At 46.3% G+C, this 27,708-nt stretch overlaps 5 non-coding genes across 5 annotated transcripts; all 5 read left to right on the forward strand.

Moving 5' to 3' along the window:
- The first annotated feature begins 1,058 nt into the window (after positions 1–1,058).
- Positions 1,059–1,131, forward strand: TRNAS-UGA (transfer RNA serine (anticodon UGA)). The gene has a single exon. It is a non-coding gene; the product is annotated as a tRNA-Ser (tRNA).
- A 2,725-nt stretch (positions 1,132–3,856) lies between these two features.
- On the forward strand, positions 3,857–3,929 carry TRNAS-UGA (transfer RNA serine (anticodon UGA)). The gene has a single exon. It is a non-coding gene; the product is annotated as a tRNA-Ser (tRNA).
- Positions 3,930–10,851: 6,922 nt separating this feature from the next.
- TRNAS-GGA (transfer RNA serine (anticodon GGA)) lies at positions 10,852–10,924 on the forward strand. Its single transcript has one exon. It is a non-coding gene; the product is annotated as a tRNA-Ser (tRNA).
- Positions 10,925–15,035: 4,111 nt separating this feature from the next.
- Positions 15,036–15,108, forward strand: TRNAS-CGA (transfer RNA serine (anticodon CGA)). Its single transcript has one exon. It is a non-coding gene; the product is annotated as a tRNA-Ser (tRNA).
- A 2,252-nt stretch (positions 15,109–17,360) lies between these two features.
- TRNAS-CGA (transfer RNA serine (anticodon CGA)) lies at positions 17,361–17,433 on the forward strand. Its single transcript has one exon. It is a non-coding gene; the product is annotated as a tRNA-Ser (tRNA).
- Positions 17,434–27,708: the final 10,275 nt, after the last annotated feature.

Genomic DNA, 27,708 nt, shown 5'->3' on the forward strand with positions numbered 1-27,708 from the left:
GTGACGCCTGCGGCAAAAAAGACGTTCCACGTCCGCCGCCATGGTCTGTGAGTGGGGCGCTGGCTAACACTCCCAGGGTTCTACTAGTAAAATAAATACCCAAGAAAGTGGATGGGGAAACGCGGCCGCGGTAGCTCAATTGGTAGAGCATCGCACGCGACATGCGTAGGTTGTGGGTTCGGTTCCCACCTGCGGCAGGTTGTTTTTTCATCCACTTTAATTTCCATTAATTAATCACTGCCTAATTTCATTTATTAAGCACATGCAATTTCCCCTATGTTGTACTTGGTGTCAGTGTTTGTTGGCTTCTCATTATATGACTAATAAATATCGGGTCCCTCGGTTAACCCCCTTTCTTCTCGTCTATTACTTAACGAGGGTCTCGAATCCGGCAACATTGATGCCTTCAGGTAGCATATTGGGGTTTATTGACCAGTTGCCTTCACCCGAAAAGATCACGTTCTCGTGACGCCTGCGGCAAAAAAGACGTTCCACGTCCGCCGCCATGGTCTGTAAGTGGGGGCGCTGGCTAACACTCCCAGGGTTCTACTAGTACAAATAAATACCCAAGAAAGTGGATGGGGAAACGCCGCCGCGGTAGCTCAATTGGTAGAGCATCGCACGCGACATGCGAAGGTTGTGGGTTCGGTTCCCACCTGCGGCAAGTTGTTTTTTCATCCACTTTAATTTCCATTAATTATTCATTACTTTATTTCATTTATTAAGCACATGCAATTTCCCCTATGTTGTACTTGGTGTCACTGTTTGTTGGCTTCTCATTATATGACTAATAAATATCGGGTCCCTCGGTTAACCCCCTTTCTTCTCGTCTATTACTTAACGAGGGTCTCGAATCCGGCAACATTGATGCCTTCAGGTAGCATATGTGGGTTTATTGACCAGTTGCCTTCACCCGAAAAGATCACGTTCTCGTGACGCCAGCGGCAAAAAAGACGTTCCACGTCCGCCGCCATGGTCTGTGAGTGGGGGCGCTGGCTAACACTCCCAGGGTTCTACTAGCACAAATAAATACCGAAGAAAGTGGATGGGGAAACGCCGCCGCGGTAGCTCAATTGGTAGAGCATCGCACGTGACATGCGAAGGTTGTGGGTTCGGTTCCCACCTGCGGCAAGTTGTTTTTTCATCCACTTTAATTTCCATTAATTATTCATTAATTTATTTCATTTATTAAGCACATGCAATTTCCCCTATGTTGTACTTGGTGTCAGTGTTTGTTGGCTTCTCATTATATGACTAATAAATATCGGGTCCCTCGGTTAACCCCCTTTCTTCTCGTCTATTACTTAACGAGGGTCTCGAATCCGGCAACATTGATGCCTTCAGGTAGCATATGTGGGTTTATTGACCAGTTGCCTTCACCCGAAAAGATCACGTTCTCGTGACGCCTGCGGCAAAAAAGACATTCCACGCCCGCCGCCATGGTCTGTGAGTGGGGGCGCTGGCTAACACTCCCAGGGTTATACTAGTACAAATAAATACCCAAGAAAGTGGATGGGGAAACGCCGCCGCGGTAGCTCAATTGGTAGAGCATCACACGCGACATGCGAAGGTTGTGGGTTCGGTTCCCACCTGCGGCAAGTTGTTTTTTCATCCACTTTATTTCCATTAATTAATCATTACTTTATTTCATTTATTAAGCACATGCAATTTCCCCTATGTTGTACTTGGTGTCAGTGTTTGTTGGCTTCTCATTATATGACTAATAAATATCGGGTCACTCGGTTAACCCCCGTTCTTCTCGTCTATTACTTAACGAGGGTCTCGAATCCGGCAACACTGATGCCTTCAGGTAGCATATGTGGGTTTATTGACCAGTTGCCTTCACCCGAAAAGATCACGTTCTCGTGACGCCTGCGGCAAAAAAGACGTTCCACATCCGCCGCCTTGGTCTGTGAGTGGTGGCGCTGGCTAACACTCCCAGGGTTCTACTAGTAAAATAAATACCCAAGAAAGTGGATGGGGAAACGCCGCCGCGGTAGCTCAATTGGTAGAGCATCGCACGCGACATGCGTAGGTTGTGGGTTCGGTTCCCACCTGCGGCAAGTTGTTTTTTCATCCACTTTAATTTCCATTAATTAATCACTGCTTAATTTCATTTATTAAGCACATGCAATTTCCCCTATGTTGTACTTGGTGTCAGTGTTTGTTGGCTTCTCATTATATGACTAATAAATATCGGGTCCCTCGGTTAACCCCCTTTCTTCTCGTCTATTACTTAACGAGGGTCTCGAATCCGGCAACATTGATGCCTTCAGGTAGCATATTGGGGTTTATTGACCAGTTGCCTTCACCCGAAAAGATCACGTTCTCGTGACGCCTGCGGCAAAAAAGACGTTCCACGTCCGCCGCCATGGTCTGTGAGTGGGGGCGCTGGCTAACACTCCCAGGGTTCTACTAGTACAAATAAATACCCAAGAAAGTGGATGGGGAAACGCCGCCGCGGTAGCTCAATTGGTAGAGCATCGCACGCGACATGCGAAGGTTGTGGGTTCGGTTCCCACCTGCGGCAAGTTGTTTTTTCATCCACTTTAATTTCCATTAATTAATCATTACTTTATTTCATTTATTAAGCACATGCAATTTCCCCTATGTTGTACTTGGTGTCAGTGTTTGTTGGCTTCTCATTATATGACTAATAAATATCGGGTCACTCGGTTAACCCCCGTTCTTCTCGTCTATTACTTAACGAGGGTCTCGAATCCGGCAACACTGATGCCTTCAGGTAGCATATGTGGGTTTATTGACCAGTTGCCTTCACCCGAAAAGATCACGTTCTCGTGACGCCTGCGGCAAAAAAGACGTTCCACGTCCGCCGCCATGGTCTGTGAGTGGGGCGCTGGCTAACACTCCCAGGGTTCTACTAGTAAAATAAATACCCAAGAAAGTGGATGGGGAAACGCGGCCGCGGTAGCTCAATTGGTAGAGCATCGCACGCGACATGCGTAGGTTGTGGGTTCGGTTCCCACCTGCGGCAGGTTGTTTTTTCATCCACTTTAATTTCCATTAATTAATCACTGCCTAATTTCATTTATTAAGCACATGCAATTTCCCCTATGTTGTACTTGGTGTCAGTGTTTGTTGGCTTCTCATTATATGACTAATAAATATCGGGTCCCTCGGTTAACCCCCTTTCTTCTCGTCTTTTACTTAACGAGGGTCTCGAATCCGGCAACATTGATGCCTTCAGGTAGCATATTGGGGTTTATTGACCAGTTGCCTTCACCCGAAAAGATCACGTTCTCGTGACGCCTGCGGCAAAAAAGACGTTCCACGTCCGCCGCCATGGTCTGTAAGTGGGGGCGCTGGCTAACACTCCCAGGGTTCTACTAGTACAAATAAATACCCAAGAAAGTGGATGGGGAAACGCCGCCGCGGTAGCTCAATTGGTAGAGCATCGCACGCGACATGCGAAGGTTGTGGGTTCGGTTCCCACCTGCGGCAAGTTGTTTTTTCATCCACTTTAATTTCCATTAATTATTCATTACTTTATTTCATTTATTAAGCACATGCAATTTCCCCTATGTTGTACTTGGTGTCACTGTTTGTTGGCTTCTCATTATATGACTAATAAATATCGGGTCCCTCGGTTAACCCCCTTTCTTCTCGTCTATTACTTAACGAGGGTCTCGAATCCGGCAACATTGATGCCTTCAGGTAGCATATGTGGGTTTATTGACCAGTTGCCTTCACCCGAAAAGATCACGTTCTCGTGACGCCAGCGGCAAAAAAGACGTTCCACGTCCGCCGCCATGGTCTGTGAGTGGGGGCGCTGGCTAACACTCCCAGGGTTCTACTAGCACAAATAAATACCCAAGAAAGTGGATGGGGAAACGCCGCCGCGTTAGCTCAATTGGTAGAGCATCGCACGTGACATGCGAAGGTTGTGGGTTCGGTTCCCACCTGCGGCAAGTTGTTTTTTCATCCACTTTAATTTCCATTATATATTCATTAATTTATTTCATTTATTAAGCACATGCAATTTCCCCTATGTTGTACTTGGTGTCAGTGTTTGTTGGCTTCTCATTATATGACTAATAAATATCGGGTCCCTCGGTTAACCCCCTTTCTTCTCGTCTATTACTTAACGAGGGTCTCGAATCCGGCAAAATTGATGCCTTCAGGTAGCATATGTGGGTTTATTGACCAGTTGCCTTCACCCGAAAAGATCACGTTCTCGTGACGCCTGCGGCAAAAAAGACATTCCACGCCCGCCGCCATGGTCTGTGAGTGGGGGCGCTGGCTAACACTCCCAGGGTTATACTAGTACAAATAAATACCCAAGAAAGTGGATGGGGAAACGCCGCCGCGGTAGCTCAATTGGTAGAGCATCGCACGCGACATGCGAAGGTTGTGGGTTCGGTTCCCACCTGCGGCAAGTTGTTTTTTCATCCACTTTATTTCCATTAATTAATCATTACTTTATTTCATTTATTAAGCACATGCAATTTCCCCTATGTTGTACTTGGTGTCAGTGTTTGTTGGCTTCTCATTATATGACTAATAAATATCGGGTCACTCGGTTAACCCCCGTTCTTCTCGTCTATTACTTAACGAGGCTCTCGAATCCGGCAACACTGATGCCTTCAGGTAGCATATGTGGGTTTATTGACCAGTTGCCTTCACCCGAAAAGATCACGTTCTCGTGACGCCTGCGGCAAAAAAGACGTTCCACGTCCGCCGCCATGGTCTGTGAGTGGGGGCGCTGGCTAACACTCCCAGGGTTCTACTAGTAAAATAAATAACCAAGAAAGTGGATGGGGAAATGCCGCCGCGGTAGCTCAATTGGTAGAGCATCGCACGCGACATGCGTAGGTTGTGGGTTCGGTTCCCACCTGCGGCAAGTTGTTTTTTCATCCACTTTAATTTCCATTAATTAATCACTGCTTAATTTCATTTATTAAGCACATGCAATTTCCCCTATGTTGTACTTGGTGTCAGTGTTTGTTGGCTTCTCATTATATGACTAATAAATATCGGGTCCCTCGGTTAACCCCGTTTCTTCTCGTCTATTACTTAACGAGGGTCTCGAATCCGGCAACATTGATGCCTTCAGGTAGCATATTGGGGTTTATTGACCAGTTGCCTTCACCCGAAAAGATCACGTTCTCGTGACGCCTGCGGCAAAAAAGACGTTCCACGTCCGCCGCCATGGTCTGTGAGTGGGGGCGCTGGCTAACACTCCCAGGGTTCTACTAGTACAAATAAATGCCCAAGAAAGTGGATGGGGAAACGCCGCCGCGGTAGCTCAATTGGTAGCGCATCGCACGCGACATGCGAAGATTGTAGGTTCGGTTCCCACCTGCGGCAAGTTCTTTTTCATCCACTTTAATTTCCATCAATTATTCATTACTTCATTTCATTTATTAAGCACATGCAATTTCCCCTATGTTGTACTTGGTGTCAGTGTTTGTTGGCTTCTCATTATATGACTAATACATATCGGGTCCCTCGGTTAACCCCCTTTCTTCTCGTCTATTACTTAACGAGGGTCTCGAATCCGGCAACATTGATGCCTTCAGGTAGCATATGTGGGTTTATTGACCAGTTCCCTTCACCCGAAAAGATCACGTTCTCGTGACGCCTGCGGCAAAAAAGACGTTCCACGTCCGCCGCCATGGTCTGTGAGTGGGGGCGCTAGCTAAGACTCCCAGGGTTCTACTAGTACAAATAAATACCCAAGAAAGTGGATGGGGAAACGCCGCCGCGGTAGCTCAATTGGTAGAGCATCGCACGCGACATGCGAAGGTTGGTGGTTCGGTTCCCACCTGCGGCAAGTTGTTTTTTCATCCACTTTAATTTCCAATAAATAATCATTACTTTATTTCATTTATTAAGCACATGCAATTTCCCCTATGTTGTACTTGGTGTCAGTGTTTGTTGGCTTCTCATTATATGGCTAATAAATATCGGGTCCCTCGGTTACCCCCTTTCTTCTCGTTTATTACTTAACGAGGGTCTCGAATCCGGCAACATTGATGCCTTCAGGTAGCATATTGGGGTTTATTTACCAGTTGCCTTCACCCGAAAAGATCACGTTCTCGTGACGCCTGCGGCAAAAAAGACGTTCCACGTCCGCCGCCATGGTCTGTGAGTGGGGGCGCTGGCTGACACTCCCAGGGTTCTGCTAGTACAAATAAATTCCCAAGAAAGTGGATGGGGAAACGCCGCCGCGGTAGCTCAATTGGTAGAGCATCGCACGCGACATGCGAAGGTTGTGGGTTCGGTTCCCACCTGCGGCAAGTTGTTTTTTCATACACTTTAATTTCCATTATTTAATCATTACTTTATTTCATTTATTAGGCACATGCAATTTCCCCTATGTTGTACTTGGTGTCAGTGTTTGTTGACTTCTCATTATATGACTAATAAATATCGGGTCCCTCGGTTAACCCCCTTTCTTCTCGTCTATTACTTAACGAGGGTCTCGAATCCGGCAACATTGATGCTTCAGGTAGCATATGTGGGTTTATTGACCAGTTGCCTTCACCCGAAAAGATCACGTTCTCGTAACGCCTGCGGCAAAAAGACGTTCCACGTCCGCCGCCATGGTCTGTGAGTGGGGGCGCTGGCTAACACTCCCAGGGTTCTACTAGTACAAATAAATACCCAAGAAAGTGGATGGGGAAACGCCGCCGCGGTAGCTCAATTGGTAGAGCATCGCACGCGACATGCGAAGGTTGTGGGTTCGGTTCCCACCTGCGGCAAGTTGTTTTTTCATACACTTTAATTTCCAATAATTAATCATTACTTTATTTCATTTATTAAGCACATGCAATTTCCCCTATGTTGTACTTGGTGTCAGTGTTTGTTGGCTTCTGATTATATGACTAATAAATATCGGGTCCCTCGGTTAACCCCCTTTCTTCTCGTCTATTACTTAACGAGGGTCTCGAATCCGGCAACATTGATGCCTTCAGGTAGCATATTGGGGTTTATTGACCAGTTGCCTTCACCCGGAAAGATCACGTTGTCGTGACGCCTGCGGCAAAAAAGACGTTCCACGTCCGCCGCCATGGTCTGTGAGTGGGGGCGCTGGCTAACACTCCCAGGGTTCTACTAGTACAAATAAATACCCAAAAAAGTGGATGGGGAAACGCCGCCGCGGTAGCTCAATTGGTAGAGCATCGCACGCGACATGCGAAGGTTGTGGGTTCGGTTCCCACCTGCGGCAAGTTGTTTTTTCATCCACTTTAATTTCCAATAATTAATCATTACTTTATTTCATTTATTAAGCACATGCAATTTCCCCTATGTTGTACTTGGTGTCAGTGTTTGTTGGCTTCTGATTATATGACTAATAAATATCGGGTCCCTCAGTTAACCCCCTTTCTTCTCGTCTATTACTTAACGAGGGTCTCGAATCCGGCAACATTGATGCCTTGAGGTAGCATATTGGGGTTTATTGACCAGGTTTCTTCACCCGAAAAGATCCCGTTCTCGTGACGCCTGCGGCAAAAAGACGTTCCACGTCCGCCGCCATGGTCTGTGAGTGGGGGCGCTGGCTAACACTCCCAGGGTTCTACTAGTACAAATAAATACCCAAGAAAGTGGATGGGGAAACGCCGCCACGGTAGCTCAATTGGTAGAGCATCGCACGCGACATGCGAAGGTTGTGGGTTCGGTTCCCACCTGCGGCAAGTTGTTTTTTCATCCACTTTAATTTCCATTAATTATTCATTACTTTATTTCATTTATTAGGCACATGCAATTTCCCCTATGTTGTACTTGGTGTCAGTGTTTGTTGGCTTCTCATTATATGACTCATAAATATCGGGTCCCTCGGTTAACCCCCTTTCTTCTCGTATATTACTTAACGAGGGTCTCGAATCCGGCAACATTGATGCCTTCAGGTAGCATATGTGGGTTTATTGACCAGTTGCCTTCACCCGAAAAGATCACGTTCTCGTAACGCCTGCGGCAAAAAAGACGTTCCACGTCCGCCGCCATGGTCTGTGAGTGGGGGCGCTGGCTGACACTCCCAGGGCTCTACTAGTACAAATAAATACCCAAGAAAGTGGATGAGAAACGCCGCCGCGGTAGCGCAATTGGTAGAGCATCGCACGCGACATGCGAAGGTTGTGAGTTCGGTTCCCACCTGCGGCAAGTTGTTTTTTATCCACTCGAATTTCCATAAATAATCATTACTTTATTTCATTTATTAAGCACATGCAATTTCCCCTATGTTGTACTTGGTGTCAGTGTTTGTTGGCTTCTCATTATATGACTAATAAATATCGGGTCCCTCGGTTAACCCCCTTTCTTCTCGTCTATTACTTAACGAGGGTCTCGAATCCAGCAATATTGATGCCTTCAGGTAGCATATTGGGGTTTATTGACCAGTTGCCTTCACCCGAAAAGATCACGTTCTCGTGACGCCTGCGGCAAAAAAGACGTTCCACGTCTGCCGCCATGGTCTGTGAGTGGGGGCGCTGGCTAACACTCCCAGGGTTCTACTAGTACAAATAAATACCCAAGAAAGTGGATGGGGAAACGCCGCCGCGGTAGCTCAATTGGTAGAGCATCGCACGCGACATGCGAAGGTTGTGGGTTCGGTTCCCACCTGCGGCAAGTTGTTTTTTCATCAACTTTAATTTCCATTAATTATTCATTACTTTATTTCATTTATTAAGCACATGCAATTTCCCCTATGTTGTACTTGGTGTCAGTGTTTGTTGGCTTGTCATTATATGACTAATAAATATCGGGTCCCTCGGTTAACCCCCTTTCTTCTCGTCTATTACTTAATGAGGGTCTCGAATCCGGCAATATTGATGCCTTCAGGTAGCATATTGGGGTTTATTGACCAGTTGCCTTCACCCGAAAAGATCACGTTCTCGTGACGCCTGCGGCAAAAAAGACGTTCCACGTCCGCCGCCATGGTCTGTGAGTGGGGGCGCTGGCTAACACTCCCAGTGTTCTACTAGTACAAATAAATACCCAAGAAAGTGCATGGGGAAACGACGCCGCGGTAGCTCAATTGGTAGAGCATCGCACGCGACATGCGAAGGTTGTGGGTTCGGTTCCCACCTGCGGCAAGTTGTTTTTTCATACACTTTAATTTCCATTATTTATTCATTACTTTATTTCATTTATTAAGCACATGCAATTTCCCCTATGTTGTACTTGGTGTCAGTGTTTGTTGGCTTCTCATTATATGACTAATAAATATCGGGTCCCTCGGTTGACCCCCTTTCTTCTCGTCTATTACTTAACGAGGGTCTCGAATCCGGCAACATTGATGCCTTCAGGTAGCATATGTGGGTTTATTGACCAGTTGCCTTCACCCGAAAAGATCACGTTCTCGTGACGCCTGCGGCAAAAAAGACGTTCCACGTCCGCCGCCATGGTCTGTGAGTGGGGGCGCTGGCTAACACTCCCAGGGTTCTACTAGTACAAATAAATACCCAAGAAAGTGGATGGGGAAACGCCGCCGCGGTAGCTCAATTGGTAGAGCATCGCACGCGACATGCGAAGGTTGTGGGTTCGGTTCCCACCTGCGGCAAGTTGTTTTTTCATCCACTTTAATTTCCAATAATTAATCATTACTTTATTTCATTTATTAAGCACATGCAATTTCCCCTATGTTGTACTTGGTGTCAGTGTTTGTTGGCTTCTGATTATATGACTAATAAATATCGGGTCCCTCAGTTAACCCCCTTTCTTCTCGTCTATTACTTAACGAGGGTCTCGAATCCGGCAACATTGATGCCTTCAGGTAGCATATTGGGGTTTATTGACCAGTTGCCTTCACCCGAAAAGATCACGTTCTCGTGACGCCTGCGGCAAAAAAGACGTTCCACGTCCGCCGCCATGGTCTGTGAGTGGGGGCGCTGGCTAACACTCCCAGGGTTCTACTAGTACAAATAAATACCCAAGAAAGTGGATGGGGAAACGCCGCCACGGTAGCTGAATTGGTAGAGCATCGCACGCGACATGCGAAGGTTGTGGGTTCGGTTCCCACCTGCTGCAAGTTGTTTTTTCATCCACTTTAATTTCCAATAATTATTCATTACTTTATTTCATTTATTCAGCACATGCAATTTCCCCTATGTTGTACTTGGTGTCAGTGTTTGTTGGCTTCTCATTATATGACTAATAAATATCGGGTCCCTCGGTTAACCCCCTTTCTTCTCGTCTATTACTTAACGAGGCTCTCGAATCCGGCAACATTGATGCCTTCAGGTAGCATATGTGGGTTTATTGACCAGTTGCCTTCACCCGAAAAGATCACGTTCTCGTGACGCCTGCGGCAAAAAAGACGTTCCACGTCCGCCGCCATGGTGTGTGAGTTGGGGCGCTGGCTAACACTCCCAGGGTTCTACTAGTACAAATAAATACCCAAGAAAGTGGATGGGGAAACGCCGCCGCGGTAGCTCAATTGGTAGAGCATCGCACGCGACATGCGAAGGTTGTGGGTTCGGTTCCCACCTGCGGCAAGTTGTTTTTTCATCAACTTTAATTTCCATTAATTATTCATTACTTTATTTCATTTATTAAGCACATGCAATTTCCCCTATGTTGTACTTGGTGTCAGTGTTTGTTGGCTTGTCATTATATGACTAATAAATATCGGGTCCCTCGGTTAACCCCCTTTCTTCTCGTCTATTACTTAATGAGGGTCTCGAATCCGGCAACATTGATGCCTTCAGGTAGCATATTGGGGTTTATTGACCAGTTGCCTTCACCCGAAAAGATCACGTTCTCGTGACGCCTGCGGCAAAAAAGACGTTCCACGTCCGCCGCCATGGTCTGTGAGTGGGGGCGCTGGCTAACACTCCCAGTGTTCTACTAGTACAAATAACTACCCAAGAAAGTGCATGGGGAAACGCCGCCGCGGTAGCTCAATTGGTAGAGCATCGCACGGGACATGCGAAGGTTGTGGGTTCGGTTCCCACCTGCGGCAAGTTGTTTTTTCATCCACTTTAATTTCCATTAATTAATCATTACTTTATTTCATTTATTAAGCACATGCAATTTCCTCTATGTTGTACTTGGTGTCAGTGTTTGTTGGCTTCTCATTATATGACTAATAAATATCGGGTCCCTCGGTTAACCCCCTTTCTTCTCGTCTATTACTTAACGAGGGTCTCGAATCCGGCAACATTGATGCCTTCAGGTAGCATATGTGGGTTTATTGACCAGTTGCCTTCACCGAAAAGATCACGTTCTCGTGACGCCTGCGGCAAAAAAGACGTTCCACGTCCGCCGTCATGGTCTGTGAGTGGGGGCGCTGGCTAACACTCCCAGGGTTCTACTAGTACAAATAAATACCCAAGAAAGTGGATGGGGAAACGCCGCCGCAGTAGCTGAATTGGTAGAGCATCGCACGCGACATGCGAAGGTTGTGGGTTCGGTTCCCACCTGCGGCAAGTTGTTTTTTCATCCACTTTAATTTCCATTATTTAATCATTACTTTATTTCATTTATTAAGCACATGCAATTTCCCCTATGTTGTACTTGGTGTCAGTGTTTGTTGGCTTCTCATTATATGACTAATAAATATCGGGTCCCTCGGTTAACCCCCTTTCTTCTCGTCTATTACTTAACGAGGGTCTCGAATCCGGCAACATTGATGCCTTCAGGTAGCATATTGGGGTTGATTGACCAGTTGCCTTCACCCGAAAAGATCACGTTCTCGTGACGCCTGCGGCAAAAAAGACGTTCCACGTCCGCCGCCATGGTCTGTGAGTGGGGGCGCTAGCTAAGACTCCCAGGGTTCTACTAGTACAAATAAATACCCAAGAAAGTGGATGGGGAAACGCCGCCGCGGTAGCTCAATTGGTAGAGCATCGCACGCGACATGCGAAGGTTGTGGGTTCGGTTCCCACCTGCGGCAAGTTGTTTTTTCATCCACTTTAATTTCCAATAAATAATCATTACTTTATTTCATTTATTAAGCACATGCAATTTCCCCTATGTTGTACTTGGTGTCAGTGTTTGTTGGCTTCTCATTATATGACTAATAAATATCGGGTCCCTCGGTTAACCCCCTTTCTTCTCGTTTATTACTTAACGAGGGTCTCGAACCGGGCAACATTGATGCCTTCAGGTAGCATATTGGGGTTTATTGACCAGTTGCCTTCACCCGAAAAGATCACGTTCTCGTGACGCCTGCGGCAAAAAAGACGTCCGCCGCCATGGTCTGTGAGTGGGGGCGCTGGCTGACACTCCCAGGGTTCTGCTAGTACAAATAAATTCCCAAGAAAGTGGATGGGGAAACGCCGCCGCGGTAGCTCAATTGGTAGAGCATCGCACGCGACATGCGAAAGTTGTGGGTTCGATTCCCACCTGCGGCAAGTTGTTTTTTCATACACTTTATTTTCCATTATTTAATCATTACTTTATTTCATTTATTAGGCACATGCAATTTCCCCTATGTTGTACTTGGTGTCAGTGTTTGTTGACTTCTCATTATATGACTAATAAATATCGGGTCCCTCGGTTAACCCCCTTTCTTCTCGTCTATTACTTAACGAGGGTCTCGAATCCGGCAACATTGATGCTTCAGGTAGCATATGTGGGTTTATTGACCAGTTGCCTTCACCCGAAAAGATCACGTTCTCGTGACGCCTGCGGCAAAAAAGACGTTCCACGTCCGCCGCCATGGTCTGTGAGTGGGGGCGCTGGCTAACACTCCCAGGGTTCTACTAGTACAAATAAATACCCAAGAAAGTGGATGGGGAAACGCCACCGCGGTAGCTGAATTGGTAGAGCATCGCACGCGACATGCGAAGGTTGTGGGTTCGGTTCCCACCTGCGGCAAGTTGTTTTTTCATACACTTATTTTCCAATAATTAATCATTACTTTATTTCATTTATTAAGCACATGCAATTTACCCTATGTTGTACTTGGTGTCAGTGTTTGTTGGCTTCTGATTATATGACTAATAAATATCGGGTCCCTCGGTTAACCCCCTTTCTTCTCGTCTATTACTTAACGAGGGTCTCGAATCCGGCAACATTGATGCCTTCAGGTAGCATATTGGGGTTTATTGACCAGTTGCCTTCACCCGGAAAGATCACGTTGTCGTGACGCCTGCGGCAAAAAAGACGTTCCACGTCCGCCGCCATGGTCTGTGAGTGGGGGCGCTGGCTAACACTCCCAGGGTTCTACTAGTACAAATAAATACCCAAGAAAGTGGATGGGGAAACGCCGCCGCGGTAGCTCAATTGGTAGAGCATCGCACGCGACATGCGAAGGTTGTGGGTTCGGTTCCCACCTGCGGCAAGTTGTTTTTTCATCCACTTTATTTCCAATAATTAATCATTACTTTATTTCATTTATTAAGCACATGCAATTTCCCCTATGTTGTACTTGGTGTCAGTGTTTGTTGGCTTCTGATTATATGACTAATAAATATCGGGTCCCTCAGTTAACCCCCTTTCTTATCGTCTATTACTTAACGAGGGTCTCGAATCCGGCAACATTAATGCCTTCAGGTAGCATATGTGGGTTTATTGACCAGTTGCCTTCACCGAAAAGATCACGTTCTCGTGACGCCTGCGGCAAAAAAGACGTTCCACGTCCGCCGTCATGGTCTGTGAGTGGGGGCGCTGGCTAACACTCCCAGGGTTCTACTAGTACAAATAAATACCCAAGAAAGTGGATGGGGAAACGCCGCCGCAGTAGCTGAATTGGTAGAGCATCGCACGCGACATGCGAAGGTTGTGGGTTCGGTTCCCACCTGCGGCAAGTTGTTTTTTCATCCACTTTAATTTCCATTATTTAATCATTACTTTATTTCATTTATTAAGCACATGCAATTTCCCCTATGTTGTACTTGGTGTCAGTGTTTGTTGGCTTCTCATTATATGACTAATAAATATCGGGTCCCTCGGTTAACCCCCTTTCTTCTCGTCTATTACTTAACGAGGGTCTCGAATCCGGCAACATTGATGCCTTCAGGTAGCATATTGGGGTTTATTGACCAGTTGCCTTCACCCGGAAAGATCACGTTGTCGTGACGCCTGCGGCAAAAAAGACGTTCCACGTCCGCCGCCATGGTCTGTGAGTGGGGGCGCTGGCTAACACTCCCAGGGTTCTACTAGTACAAATAAATACCCAAGAAAGTGGATGGGGAAACGCCGCCGCAGTAGCTGAATTGGTAGAGCATCGCACGCGACATGCGAAGGTTGTGGGTTCGGTTCCCACCTGCGGCAAGTTGTTTTTTCATCCACTTTAATTTCCATTATTTAATCATTACTTTATTTCATTTATTAAGCACATGCAATTTCCCCTATGTTGTACTTGGTGTCAGTGTTTGTTGGCTTCTCATTATATGACTAATAAATATCGGGTCCCTCGGTTAACCCCCTTTCTTCTCGTCTATTACTTAACGAGGGTCTCGAATCCGGCAACATTGATGCCTTCAGGTAGCATATTGGGGTTGATTGACCAGTTGCCTTCACCCGAAAAGATCACGTTCTCGTGACGCCTGCGGCAAAAAAGACGTTCCACGTCCGCCGCCATGGTCTGTGAGTGGGGGCGCTAGCTAAGACTCCCAGGGTTCTACTAGTACAAATAAATACCCAAGAAAGTGGATGGGGAAACGCCGCCGCGGTAGCTCAATTGGTAGAGCATCGCACGCGACATGCGAAGGTTGTGGGTTCGGTTCCCACCTGCGGCAAGTTGTTTTTTCATCCACTTTAATTTCCAATAAATAATCATTACTTTATTTCATTTATTAAGCACATGCAATTTCCCCTATGTTGTACTTGGTGTCAGTGTTTGTTGGCTTCTCATTATATGACTAATAAATATCGGGTCCCTCGGTTAACCCCCTTTCTTCTCGTTTATTACTTAACGAGGGTCTCGAACCGGGCAACATTGATGCCTTCAGGTAGCATATTGGGGTTTATTGACCAGTTGCCTTCACCCGAAAAGATCACGTTCTCGTGACGCCTGCGGCAAAAAAGACGTCCGCCGCCATGGTCTGTGAGTGGGGGCGCTGGCTGACACTCCCAGGGTTCTGCTAGTACAAATAAATTCCCAAGAAAGTGGATGGGGAAACGCCGCCGCGGTAGCTCAATTGGTAGAGCATCGCACGCGACATGCGAAGGTTGTGGGTTCGATTCCCACCTGCGGCAAGTTGTTTTTTCATACACTTTAATTTCCATTATTTAATCATTACTTTATTTCATTTATTAGGCACATGCAATTTCCCCTATGTTGTACTTGGTGTCAGTGTTTGTTGACTTCTCATTATATGACTAATAAATATCGGGTCCCTCGGTTAACCCCCTTTCTTCTCGTCTATTACTTAACGAGGGTCTCGAATCCGGCAACATTGATGCTTCAGGTAGCATATGTGGGTTTATTGACCAGTTGCCTTCACCCGAAAAGATCACGTTCTCGTGACGCCTGCGGCAAAAAAGACGTTCCACGTCCGCCGCCATGGTCTGTGAGTGGGGGCGCTGGCTAACACTCCCAGGGTTCTACTAGTACAAATAAATACCCAAGAAAGTGGATGGGGAAACGCCACCGCGGTAGCTCAATTGGTAGAGCATCGCACGCGACATGCGAAGGTTGTGGGTTCGGTTCCCACCTGCGGCAAGTTGTTTTTTCATACACTTTAATTTCCAATAATTAATCATTACTTTATTTCATTTATTAAGCACATGCAATTTACCCTATGTTGTACTTGGTGTCAGTGTTTGTTGGCTTCTGATTATATGACTAATAAATATCGGGTCCCTCGGTTAACCCCCTTTCTTCTCGTCTATTACTTAACGAGGGTCTCGAATCCGGCAACATTGATGCCTTCAGGTAGCATATTGGGGTTTATTGACCAGTTGCCTTCACCCGGAAAGATCACGTTGTCGTGACGCCTGCGGCAAAAAAGACGTTCCACGTCCGCCGCCATGGTCTGTGAGTGGGGGCGCTGGCTAACACTCCCAGGGTTCTACTAGTACAAATAAATACCCAAGAAAGTGGATGGGGAAACGCCGCCGCGGTAGCTCAATTGGTAGAGCATCGCACGCGACATGCGAAGGTTGTGGGTTCGGTTCCCACCTGCGGCAAGTTGTTTTTTCATCCACTTTATTTCCAATAATTAATCATTACTTTATTTCATTTATTAAGCACATGCAATTTCCCCTATGTTGTACTTGGTGTCAGTGTTTGTTGGCTTCTGATTATATGACTAATAAATATCGGGTCCCTCAGTTAACCCCCTTTCTTATCGTCTATTACTTAACGAGGGTCTCGAATCCGGCAACATTGATGCCTTCAGGTAGCATATGTGGGTTTATTGACCAGTTGCCTTCACCGAAAAGATCACGTTCTCGTGACGCCTGCGGCAAAAAAGACGTTCCACGTCCGCCGTCATGGTCTGTGAGTGGGGGCGCTGGCTAACACTCCCAGGGTTCTACTAGTACAAATAAATACCCAAGAAAGTGGATGGGGAAACGCCGCCGCAGTAGCTGAATTGGTAGAGCATCGCACGCGACATGCGAAGGTTGTGGGTTCGGTTCCCACCTGCGGCAAGTTGTTTTTTCATCCACTTTAATTTCCATTATTTATACATTACTTTATTTCATTTATTAAGCACATGCAATTTCCCCTATGTTGTACTTGGTGTCAGTGTTTGTTGGCTTCTCATTATATGACTAATAAATATCGGGTCCCTCGGTTAACCCCCTTTCTTCTCGTCTATTACTTAACGAGGGTCTCGAATCCGGCAACATTGATGCCTTCAGGTAGCATATTGGGGTTGATTGACCAGTTGCCTTCACCCGAAAAGATCACGTTCTCGTGACGCCTGCGGCAAAAAAGACGTTCCACGTCCGCCGCCATGGTCTGTGAGTGGGGGCGCTAGCTAAGACTCCCAGGGTTCTACTAGTACAAATAAATACCCAAGAAAGTGGATGGGGAAACGCCGCCGCGGTAGCTCAATTGGTAGAGCATCGCACGCGACATGCGAAGGTTGTGGGTTCGGTTCCCACCTGCGGCAAGTTGTTTTTTCATCCACTTTAATTTCCAATAAATAATCATTACTTTATTTCATTTATTAAGCACATGCAATTTCCCCTATGTTGTACTTGGTGTCAGTGTTTGTTGGCTTCTCATTATATGACTAATAAATATCGGGTCCCTCGGTTAACCCCCTTTCTTCTCGTTTATTACTTAACGAGGGTCTCGAACCGGGCAACATTGATGCCTTCAGGTAGCATATTGGGGTTTATTGACCAGTTGCCTTCACCCGAAAAGATCACGTTCTCGTGACGCCTGCGGCAAAAAAGACGTCCGCCGCCATGGTCTGTGAGTGGGGGCGCTGGCTGACACTCCCAGGGTTCTGCTAGTACAAATAAATTCCCAAGAAAGTGGATGGGGAAACGCCGCCGCGGTAGCTCAATTGGTAGAGCATCGCACGCGACATGCGAAGGTTGTGGGTTCGATTCCCACCTGCGGCAAGTTGTTTTTTCATACACTTTAATTTCCATTATTTAATCATTACTTTATTTCATTTATTAGGCACATGCAATTTCCCCTATGTTGTACTTGGTGTCAGTGTTTGTTGACTTCTCATTATATGACTAATAAATATCGGGTCCCTCGGTTAACCCCCTTTCTTCTCGTCTATTACTTAACGAGGGTCTCGAATCCGGCAACATTGATGCTTCAGGTAGCATATGTGGGTTTATTGACCAGTTGCCTTCACCCGGAAAGATCACGTTGTCGTGACGCCTGCGGCAAAAAAGACGTTCCACGTCCGCCGCCATGGTCTGTGAGTGGGGGCGCTGGCTAACACTCCCAGGGTTCTACTAGTACAAATAAATACCCAAGAAAGTGGATGGGGAAACGCCGCCGCGGTAGCTCAATTGGTAGAGCATCGCACGCGACATGCGAAGGTTGTGGGTTCGGTTCCCACCTGCGGCAAGTTGTTTTTTCATCCACTTTATTTCCAATAATTAATCATTACTTTATTTCATTTATTAAGCACATGCAATTTCCCCTATGTTGTACTTGGTGTCAGTGTTTGTTGGCTTCTGATTATATGACTAATAAATATCGGGTCCCTCAGTTAACCCCCTTTCTTATCGTCTATTAATTAACGAGGGTCTCGAATCCGGCAACATTGATGCCTTGAGGTAGCATATTGGGGTTTATTGACCAGGTTTCTTCACCCGAAAAGATCACGTTCTCGTGACGCCTGCGGCAAAAAGACGTTCCACGTCCGCCGCCATGGTCTGTGAGTGGGGGCGCTGGCTAACACTCCCAGGGTTCTACTAGTACAAATAAATACCCAAGAAAGTGGATGGGGAAACGCCGCCACGGTAGCTCAATTGGTAGAGCATCGCACGCGACATGCGAAGGTTGTGGGTTCGGTTCCCACCTGCGGCAAGTTGTTTTTTCATCCACTTTAATTTCCATTAATTATTCATTACTTTATTTCATTTATTAGGCACATGCAATTTCCCCTATGTTGTACTTGGTGTCAGTGTTTGTTGGCTTCTCATTATATGACTCATAAATATCGGGTCCCTCGGTTAACCCCCTTTCTTCTCGTCTATTACTTAACGAGGGTCTCGAATCCGGCAACATTGATGCCTTCAGGTAGCATATGTGGGTTTATTGACCAGTTGCCTTCACCCGAAAAGATCACGTTCTCGTGACGCCTGCGGCAAAAAAGACGTTCCACGTCCGCCGCCATGGTCTGTGAGTGGGGGCGCTGGCTGACACTCCCAGGGCTCTACTAGTACAAATAAATACCCAAGAAAGTGGATGAGAAACGCCGCCGCGGTAGCGCAATTGGTAGAGCATCGCACGCGACATGCGAAGGTTGTGAGTTCGGTTCCCACCTGCGGCAAGTTGTTTTTTATCCACTCGAATTTCCATAAATAATCATTACTTTATTTCATTTATTAAGCACATGCAATTTCCCCTATGTTGTACTTGGTGTCAGTGTTTGTTGGCTTCTCATTATATGACTAATAAATATCGGGTCCCTCGGTTAACCCCCTTTCTTCTCGTCTATTACTTAACGAGGGTCTCGAATCCAGCAATATTGATGCCTTCAGGTAGCATATTGGGGTTTATTGACCAGTTGCCTTCACCCGAAAAGATCACGTTCTCGTGACGCCTGCGGCAAAAAAGACGTTCCACGTCCGCCGCCATGGTCTGTGAGTGGGGGCGCTGGCTAACACTCCCAGGGTTCTACTAGTACAAATAAATACCCAAGAAAGTGGATGGGGAAACGCCGCCGCGGTAGCTCAATTGGTAGAGCATCGCACGCGACATGCGAAGGTTGTGGGTTCGGTTCCCACCTGCGGCAAGTTGTTTTTTCATCAACTTTAATTTCCAATAATTATTCATTACTTTATTTCATTTATTAAGCACATGCAATTTCCCCTATGTTGTACTTGGCGTCAGTGTTTGTTGGCTTGTCATTATATGACTAATAAATATCGGGTCCCTCGGTTAACCCCCTTTCTTCTCGTCTATTACTTAATGAGGGTCTCGAATCCGGCAACATTGATGCCTTCAGGTAGCATATTGGGGTTTATTGACCAGTTGCCTTCACCCGAAAAGATCACGTTCTCGTGACGCCTGCGGCAAAAAAGACGTTCCACGTCCGCCGCCATGGTCTGTGAGTGGGGGCTCTGGCTAACACTCCCAGTGTTCTACTAGTACAAATAAATACCCAAGAAAGTGCATGGGGAAACGCCGCCGCGGTAGCTCAATTGGTAGTGCATAGCACGCGACATGCGAAGGTTGTGGGTTCGGTTCCCACCTGCGGCAAGTTGTTTTTTCATCCACTTTAATTTCCTATAATTAATCATTACTTTATTTCATTTATTAAGCACATGCAATTTCCTCTATGTTGTACTTGGTGTCAGTGTTTGTTGGCTTCTCATTATATGACTAATAAATATCGGGTCCCTCGGTTAACCCCCTTTCTTCTCGTCTATTACTTAACGAGGGTCTCGAATCCGGCAACATTGATGCCTTCAGGTAGCATATGTGGGTTTATTGACCAGTTGCCTTCACCGAAAAGATCACGTTCTCGTGACGCCTGCGGCAAAAAAGACGTTCCACGTCCGCCGTCATGGTCTGTGAGTGGGGGCGCTGGCTAACACTCCCAGGGTTCTACTAGTACAAATAAATACCCAAGAAAGTGGATGGGGAAACGCCGCCGCAGTAGCTGAATTGGTAGAGCATCGCACGCGACATGCGAAGGTTGTGGGTTCGGTTCCCACCTGCGGCAAGTTGTTTTTTCATCCACTTTAATTTCCATTATTTAATCATTACTTTATTTCATTTATTAAGCACATGCAATTTCCCCTATGTTGTACTTGGTGTCAGTGTTTGTTGGCTTCTCATTATATGACTAATAAATATCGGGTCCCTCGGTTAACCCCCTTTCTTCTCGTCTATTACTTAACGAGGGTCTCGAATCCGGCAACATTGATGCCTTCAGGTAGCATATTGGGGTTGATTGACCAGTTGCCTTCACCCGAAAAGATCACGTTCTCGTGACGCCTGCGGCAAAAAAGACGTTCCACGTCCGCCGCCATTGTCTGTGAGTGGGGGCGCTGGCTGACACTCCCAGGGCTCTACTAGTACAAATAAATACCCAAGAAAGTGGATGAGAAACGCCGCCGCGGTAGCTCAATTGGTAGAGCATCGCACGCGACATGCGAAGGTTGTGGGTTCAGTTCCCACCTGCGGCAAGTTGTTTTTTCATCCACTTTAATTTCCATTAATTAATGATTACTTTATTTCATTTATTAAGCACATGCAATTTCTCCTATGTTGTACTTGGTGTCAGTGTTTGTTGGCTTCTCATTATATGACTAATAAATATCGGGTCCCTCGGTTAACCCCCTTTCTTCTCGTCTATTACTTAACGAGGGTCTCGAATCCGGCAACATTGATGCCTTCAGGTAGCATATTGGGGTTTATTGACCAGTTGCCTTCACCCGAAAAGATCACGTTGTCGTGACGCCTGCGGCAAAAAAGACGTTCCACGTCCGCCGCCATGGTCTGTGGGTGGGGGCGCTGGCTGAAACTCCCAGGGTTCTACTAGTACAAATAAATACCCAAGAAAGTGGATGGGGAAACGCCGCCGCGGTAGCTCAATTGGTAGAGCATCGCACGCGACATGCGAAGGTTGTGGGTTCAGTTCCCACCTGCGGCAAGTTGTTTTTTCATCCACTTTAATTTCCATTAATTAATCATTACTTTATTTCATTTATTAAGCACATGCAATTTCCCCTATGTTGTACTTGGTGTCAGTGTTTGTTGGCTTCTCATTATATGACTAATAAATATCGGGTCCCTCGGTTAACCCCCTTTCTTCTCGTGTGTTACTTAACGAGGGTCTCGAATCCGGCAACATTGATGCCTTCAGGTAGCATATTGGGGTTGATTGACCAGTTGCCTTCACCCGAAAAGATCACGTTCTCGTGACGCCTGCGGCAAAAAAGACGTTCCACGTCCGCCGCCATTGTCTGTGAGTGGGGGCGCTGGCTGACACTCCCAGGGCTCTACTAGTACAAATAAATACCCAAGAAAGTGGATGAGAAACGCCGCCGCGGTAGCTCAATTGGTAGAGCATCGCACGCGACATGCGAAGGTTGTGGGTTCAGTTCCCACCTGCGGCAAGTTGTTTTTTCATCCACTTTAATTTCCATTAATTAATGATTACTTTATTTCATTTATTAAGCACATGCAATTTCTCCTATGTTGTACTTGGTGTCAGTGTTTGTTGGCTTCTCATTATATGACTAATAAATATCGGGTCCCTCGGTTAACCCCCTTTCTTCTCGTCTATTACTTAACAAGGGTCTCGAATCCGGCAACATTGATGCCTTCAGGTAGCATATTGGGGTTGATTGACCAGTTGCCTTCACCCGAAAAGATCACGTTGTCGTGACGCCTGCGGCAAAAAAGACGTTCCACGTCCGCCGCCATGGTCTGTGGGTGGGGGCGCTGGCTGAAACTCCCAGGGTTCTACTAGTACAAATAAATACCCAAGAAAGTGGATGAGAAACGCCGCCGCGGTAGCTCAATTGGTAGAGCATCGCACGCGACATGCGAAGGTTGTGGGTTCAGTTCCCACCTGCGGCAAGTTGTTTTTTCATCCACTTTAATTTCCATTAATTAATGATTACTTTATTTCATTTATTAAGCACATGCAATTTCTCCTATGTTGTACTTGGTGTCAGTGTTTGTTGGCTTCTCATTATATGACTAATAAATATCGGGTCCCTCGGTTAACCCCCTTTCTTCTCGTCTATTACTTAACAAGGGTCTCGAATCCGGCAACATTGATGCCTTCAGGTAGCATATTGGGGTTGATTGACCAGTTGCCTTCACCCGAAAAGATCACGTTCTCGTGACGCCTGCGGCAAAAAAGACGTTCCACGTCTGCCGCCATGGTCTGTGAGTGGGGGCGCTGGCTGACACTCCCAGGGTTCTACTAGTACAAATAAATACCCAAGAAAGTGGATGAGAAACGCCGCCGCGGTAGCTCAATTGGTAGAGCATCGCACGCGACATGCGAAGGTTGTGGGTTCGGTTCCCACCTGCGGCAAGTTGTTTTATCATCCACTTTAATTTCCATTAATTAATCATTACTTTATTTCATTTATTAAGCACATGCAATTTCTCCTATGTTGTACTTGGTGTCAGTGTTTGTTGGCTTCTGATTATATGACGAATAAATATCGGGTCCCTCAGTTAACCCCCTTTCTTCTCGTCTATTACTTAACGAGGGTCTCGAATCCGGCAACATTGATGCCTTCAGGTAGCATATTGGGGTTTATTGACCAGTTGCCTTCACCCGAAAAGATCACGTTCTCGTGACGCCTGCGGCAAAAAAGACGTTCCACGTCCGCCGCCATGGTCTGTGAGTGGGGGCGTTGGCTAACACTCCCAGGGTTCTACTAGTACAAATATATACCCAAGAAAGTGGATGGGGAAACGCCACCGCGGTAGCTCAATTGGTAGAGCATCGCACGCGACATGCGAAGGTTGTGGGTTCGGTTCCCACCTGCGGCAAGTTGTTTTTTCATCCACTTTAATTTCCATTAATTAATCATTACTTTATTTCATTTATTAGGCACATGCAATTTCCCCTATGTTGTACTTGGTGTCAGTGTTTGTTGGCTTCTCATTATATGACTAATAAATATCGGGTCCCTCGGTTAACCCCCTTTCTTCTCGTGTGTTACTTAACGAGGGTCTCGAATCCGGCAACATTGATGCCTTCAGGTAGCATATTGGGGTTTATTGACCACTTGCCTTCACCCGAAAAGATCACGTTCTCGTGACGCCTGCGGCAAAAAAGACGTTCCACGTCCGCCGCCATGGTCTGTGAGTGGGGGCGCTGGCTGACACTCCCAGGGTTCTACTAGTACAAATAAATACCCAAGAAAGTGGATGAGAAACGCCGCCGCGGTAGCTCAATTGGTAGAGCATCGCACGCGACATGCGAAGGTTGTGGGTTCGGTTCCCACCTGCGGCAAGTTGTTTTTTCATCCACTTTAATTTCCATTAATTAATCATTACTTTATTTCATTTATTAAGCACATGCAATTTCTCCTATGTTGTACTTGGTGTCAGTGTTTGTTGGCTTCTGATTATATGACTAATAAATATCGGGTCCCTCAGTTAACCCCCTTTCTTCTCGTCTATTACTTAACGAGGGTCTCGAATCCGGCAACATTGATGCCTTCAGGTAGCATATTGGGGTTTATTGACCAGTTGCCTTCACCCGAAAAGATCACGTTCTCGTGACGCCTGCGGCAAAAAAGACGTTCCACGTCCGCCGCCATGGTCTGTGAGTGGGGGCGCTGGCTAACACTCCCAGGGTTCTACTAGTACAAATAAATACCCAAGAAAGTGGATGGGGAAACGCCGCCGCAGTACCTGAATTGGTAGAGCATCGCACGCGACATGCGAAGGTTGTGGGTTCGGTTCCCACCTGCGGCAAGTTGTTTTTTCATCCACTTTAATTTCCGTTATTTAATCATTACTTTATTTCATTTATTAAGCACATGCAATTTCCCCTATGTTGTACTTGGTGTCAGTGTTTGTTGGCTTCTCATTATATGACTAATAAATATCGGGTCCCTCGGTTAACCCCCTTTCTTCTCGTCTATTACTTAACGAGGGTCTCGAATCCGGCAACATTGATGCCTTCAGGTAGCATATTGGGGTTTATTGACCAGTTGCCTTCACCCGAAAAGATCACGTTCTCGTGACGCCTGCGGCAAAAAAGACGTTCCACGTCCGCCGCCATGGTCTGTGAGTGGGGGCGCTGGCTGACACTCCCAGGGCTCTACTAGTACAAATAAATACCCAAGAAAGTGGATGAGAAACGCCGCCGCGGTAGCTCAATTGGTAGAGCATCGCACGCGACATGCGAAGGTTGTGGGTTCAGTTCCCACCTGCGGCAAGTTGTTTTTTCATCCACTTTAATTTCCATTAATTAATCATTACTTTATTTCATTTATTAAGCACATGCAATTTCTCCTATGTTGTACTTGGTGTCAGTGTTTGTTGGCTTCTCATTATATGACTAATAAATATCGGGTCCCTCGGTTAACCCCCTTTCTTCTCGTCTATTACTTAACGAGGGTCTCGAATCCGGCAACATTGATGCCTTCAGGTAGCATATTGGGGTTGACTGACCAGTTGCCTTCACCCGAAAAGATCACGTTCTCGTGACGCCTGCGGCAAAAAAGACGTTCCACGTCCGCCGCCATTGTCTGTGAGTGGGGGCGCTGGCTGACACTCCCAGGGCTCTACTAGTACAAATAAATACCCAAGAAAGTGGATGAGAAACGCCGCCGCGGTAGCTCAATTGGTAGAGCATCGCACGCGACATGCGAAGGTTGTTGGTTCAGTTCCCACCTGCGGCACGTTGTTTTTTCATCCACTTTAATTTCCATTAATTAATCATTACTTTATTTCATTTATTAAGCACATGCAATTTCTCCTATGTTGTACTTGGTGTCAGTGTTTGTTGGCTTCTCATTATATGACTAATAAATATCGGGTCCCTCTGTTAACCCCCTTTCTTCTCGTCTATTACTTAACGAGGGTCTCGAATCCGGCAACATTGATGCCTTCAGGTAGCATATTGGGGTTTATTGACCAGTTGCCTTCACCCGGAAAGATCACGTTGTCGTGACGCCTGCGGCAAAAAAGACGTTCCACGTCCGCCGCCATGGTCTGTGAGTGGGGGCGTTGGCTGAAACTCCCAGGGTTCTACTAGTACAAATAAATACCCAAGAAAGTGGATGGGGAAACGCCGCCGCGGTAGCTCAATTGGTAGAGCATCGCACGCGACATGCGAAGGTTGTGCGTTCAGTTCCCACCTGCGGCAAGTTGTTTTTTCATCCACTTTAATTTCCATTAATTAATCATTACTTTATTTCATTTATTAGGCACATGCAATTTCCCCTATGTTGTACTTGGTGTCAGTGTTTGTTGGCTTCTCATTATATGACTAATAAATATCGGGTCCCTCGGTTAACCCCCTTTCTTCTCGTGTGTTACTTAACGAGGGTCTCGAATCCGGCAACATTGATGCCTTCAGGTAGCATATTGGGGTTTATTGACCACTTGCCTTCACCCGAAAAGATCACGTTCTCGTGACGCCTGCGGCAAAAAAGACGTTCCACGTCCGCCGCCATGGTCTGTGAGTGGGGGCGCTGGCTGACACTCCCAGGGTTCTACTAGTACACATAAATACCCAAGAAAGTGGATGAGAAACGCCGCCGCGGTAGCTCAATTGGTAGAGCATCGCACGCGACATGCGAAGGTTGTGGGTTCGGTTCCCACCTGCGGCAAGTTGTTTTTTCATCCACTTTAATTTCCATTAATTAATCATTACTTTATTTCATTTATTAAGCACATGCAATTTCTCCTATGTTGTACTTGGTGTCATGTTTGTTGGCTTCTGATTATATGACTAATAAATATCGGGTCCCTCAGTTAACCCCCTTTCTTCTCGTCTATTACTTAACGAGGGTCTCGAATCCGGCAACATTGATGCCTTCAGGTAGCATATTGGGGTTTATTGACCAGTTGCCTTCACCCGAAAAGATCACGTTCTCGTGACGCCTGCGGCAAAAAAGACGTTCCACGTCCGCCGCCATGGTCTGGGAGTGGGGGCGCTGGCTAACACTCCCAGGGTTCTACTAGTACAAATATATACCCAAGAAAGTGGATGGGGAAACGCCGCCACGGTAGCTCAATTGGTAGAGCATCGCACGCGACATGCGAAGGTTGTGGGTTCGGTTCCCCCCTGTGCCAAGTTGTTTTTTCATCCACTTTAATTTCCAATTAATAATCATTACTTTATTTCATTTATTAAACACATGCAATTTCCCCTATGTTGTACTTGGTGTCAGTGTTTGTTGGCTTCTCATTATATGACTAATAAATATCGGGTCCCTCGGTTAACCCCCTTTCTTCTCGTCTATTACTTAACGAGGGTCTCGAATCCGGCAACATTGATGCCTTCAGGTAGCATATTGGGGTTTATTGACCAGTTGCCTTCACCGAAAAGATCACGTTCTCGTGACGCCTGCGGCAAAAAAGACGTTCCACGTCCGCCGTCATGGTCTGTGAGTGGGGGCGCTGGCTAACACTCCCAGGGTTCTACTAGTACAAATAAATACCCAAGAAAGTGGATGGGGAAACGCCGCCGCAGCACCTGAATTGGTAGAGCATCGCACGCGACATGCGAAGGTTGTGGGTTCGGTTCCCACCTGCGGCATGTTGTTTTTTCATCCACTTTAATTTCCGTTATTTAATCATTACTTTATTTCATTTATTAAGCACATGCAATTTCCCCTATGTTGTACTTGGTGTCAGTGTTTGTTGGCTTCTCATTATATGACTAATAAATATCGGGTCCCTCGGTTAACCCCCTTTCTTCTCGTCTATTACTTAACGAGGGTCTCGAATCCGGCAACATTGATGCCTTCAGGTAGCATATGTGGGTTTATTGACCAGTTGCCTTCACCCGAAAAGATCACGTTCTCGTGACGCCTGCGGCAAAAAAGACGTTCCACGTCCGCCGCCATGGTGTGTGAGTGGGGGCGCTGGCTAACACTCCCAGGGTTCTACTAGTACAAATAAATACCCAAGAAAGTGGATGGGGAAACGCCGCCGCGGTGGCTCAATTGGTAGAGCATCGCACGCGACATGCGAAGGTTGTGGGTTCGGTTCCCACCTGCGGCAAGTTGTTTTTTCATCAACTTTAATTTCCAAAAATTATTCATTACTTTATTTCATTTATTAAGCACATGCAATTTCCCCTGTTTATTTATTTATTTATTTATTTCAGAATACTGCAGGCCATTGCTTGGCCCTAGCAGGAATGAATTTACATTGTTACATAACCAAGAGAATAAAATTTATACAATGTTAGCAGCACACATATCAAAAGAATAAACCAAAAGAATAAAATTGTACAATATTAGCAGCATACGGATACCAAAGAATAAAATTATACAATATTAGTAGCACAAGGATACAAAACATACATATCAGGTAAGTAGACGATGTAACGCATCAGAAAAATTTTGTGAGGAAAAAACACATGCCGGTAACGAATTCCAATCTTGTACTGTTCTAGGGAAAAAACTGTACTTAAAGCTGTTAGTTTTGGCGAAGATGGGAGCAAGTGAATGCTCATGAACGCTCCGAGTCCTTCTCACTAGAGG

This window comes from Dermacentor albipictus, chromosome 3, assembly GCF_038994185.2.
Source record: "Dermacentor albipictus isolate Rhodes 1998 colony chromosome 3, USDA_Dalb.pri_finalv2, whole genome shotgun sequence".
Lineage (NCBI taxonomy): Eukaryota > Metazoa > Arthropoda > Arachnida > Ixodida > Ixodidae > Dermacentor > Dermacentor albipictus.